The sequence below is a fragment of the Oryx dammah genome, unplaced genomic scaffold (genome assembly GCF_014754425.2).
Source record: "Oryx dammah isolate SB20612 unplaced genomic scaffold, SCBI_Odam_1.1 HiC_scaffold_5927, whole genome shotgun sequence".
In the NCBI taxonomy this organism is placed as follows: Eukaryota; Metazoa; Chordata; class Mammalia; order Artiodactyla; family Bovidae; genus Oryx; species Oryx dammah.
The window spans coordinates 1-2228 of NW_024075739.1; the positions used below are offsets into that span (position 1 = coordinate 1).

Below are 2228 nucleotides of genomic sequence, written 5' to 3' on the forward strand. Positions count from 1 at the left end.
GTGGGGCATGGGAAATGCTCTTTGATTAATGACAGGCTGCTTTAGTAAGACACAGCTTGGACCCAACTGTCCTCTTCTTCCATCAAAACCATCTGGGTGACCACTTAGACAGTCTTGGGTTCAGGGCTGGTGGGTTCAGAATTGAGGGCTTGAGGCTGCGAGTAAGGTCCAACTGCAGTGTGTCCTAGCAGGTATGTATGTCTCCTCCACATACAAACCCCAGGCGGAGAGGGGTGCAAGGCTTGTCTGTGTCTCCCTGACCCTCTCCTTTCCTTTCAGCACAATGAAGCTCTTCACAGGCCTCATTCTCTGCTCCTTGGTGCTGGGAGTCCACAGCCGGTGGCTGTCCTTCCTTGGTGAGGCATATGAAGGTAAGGCCGATGGAGGGACGATGGCATCCTTGGGCCTCTAGGCTTCACCCTAAACACCCCTGAGGGTTGGAGCTGCCGTCCTAGGAGGTGTTCCCCTATGTGGTAGAATGTGCCAGGTGTTGGAGGAGCTTTTTCCAGACAGTTTGAAAAGCACAGGATTTATGTGAATCAGGTACTAGAGAAAGAGCGAGCATCATTTCCAGCTGAAATAGCAGTCTGCGTGGAAGACACAAAACAAGTCTGAAATGGAACAAACTCCCTCAGACCAATTGCATGAAGTAGGGTGAAAGCGGTCCATCTGTTCTCCTCTCCCGTCTTTCCAGCCCTGCTCCTCCCTCCCTCCCTTTCTCTCTTCCTTCTTTCCATTTCCTGATTGGATAATTCAGAGACCTTCAGAGCACCTTGTTGGTCCTTCCTGTACTCAGTGATGCTGTCCCTGCTTTAGTCTGTTTCCTGTCTTTTTCTAGCCTTTTAACTAATGAAAAAAAAGGTGTGTGTGTGTGTAAACCTAATAATAAATTTCAAGCCTCCACAACGAACTCGGCTTTTCTGTGCAATTTAGAGGGACCCACTCTCTTGCTCTGCCCAGGGCTGGGGAGTTTTCCAGGACACTAGTAGCACTAGCTGGGACAGTTCCACGAAGACAGGGGCAGTTCTGGTCAAGCTGGGACAGTTGGTCACCTATCTACCTGCAGAAATCCTCCATGAGGAGGCATCTTCCTCCACCTGAAGTGGAGAAAGCCAAGACTTAGAGCAGTGAGTCCGTCGCCCAGGGACTGAGTGCCCGTCAGCAGGTGGCAGGACAGAGGTGGGAACCCAGCTGAGCCTGAGGCCCAGGCTCTCACCGAGTAGACTTCTCCCAGCACCACTTCTTCAAGCCGGGGGCTGAGCAATCTTGGCTGCAGTTTGGAGTCACCTGGGGGGCCATGAAAACTATTGCTGCCTGAGCCCAGCCCAGAGATGGGGAGGTGATTGGCTTGGGCTGTGAGGGCTCAGGGGACTTTCAGTGTCTCCCCAGATTATTGGAAAGTGCAGCCAGGCTGAGGAAAAGACCCACTGCCTCAGCAGCCCACATCATCAGTACCGTCCACTAGAGAGTTCTCAGGATTCCGTTCACTCACCTAACAGGCAGGGGAATCAAGTCACGAGTGATCCTTTCATGAGGCAGGAAGACATTTCTTAGGCGTCAGAGCAGAGCAGCTGTGTGTCTGCCCCTTTCTCAGAACCTGTCCCGCACGTTACCTCCTCACTCACCCACTTCCCCCGGAGCTTATCATGTGCAGCTTCCTCTACAACAGTGGTTCTCGACCCAGGGCAACTGTGTCCTGGGGACGTTTGGTGATGTTTGGGAGCATTTTCGGTTGTCATACTGGGGAATAGTTTGAGAGGTCTAGGATGCTGCTAGACATGTTATAATATCATGAAGAGCAACAATGTACCTGGTCTCAAATTTCAATAGAATGCTGTTGGGGAATCCTGTCCTATAATAACTGCCTCTGTCCTTAAACGTATCAGGTAGAGCCCTCATTGAGATGCAGCACAGAGACAGCATCACAGGGGTCAGACAAACAGGTCCCACAGCTATAGCCCCTCCCCGACCCCACCCCAGTGACTCTCATTCCAGTACCAGGAGCAGGCAACTGGGCCTAAGGAGTGCTCTTCTCACCCTACGGCATCTGTGGTGCTATGACCACAGGCTGAAACCGAATCAGTGAAAGACTTCTCATTCCTTGATTCTTCTGTAAGCTGTGTCACAGTTTTCTCTCCCCTGATAATCCTTACTCCATGTGCTTTGCTTTCCAGGGGCTAAAGACATGTGGAGAGCCTACTCTGACATGAGAGAAGCCAACTTCAAGG

The 2228-nt window shown here is 51.6% G+C and overlaps 1 long non-coding RNA gene across 1 annotated transcript; it reads left to right on the plus strand.

Moving 5' to 3' along the window:
- Positions 1 to 237: 237 nt before the first annotated feature.
- Positions 238 to 2220, plus strand: LOC120860011. The gene is made up of 2 exons (XR_005720217.1): positions 238 to 371; positions 2175 to 2220. It is a non-coding gene; the product is annotated as an uncharacterized LOC120860011 (long non-coding RNA).
- The last annotated feature ends 8 nt before the right edge of the window (positions 2221 to 2228 follow it).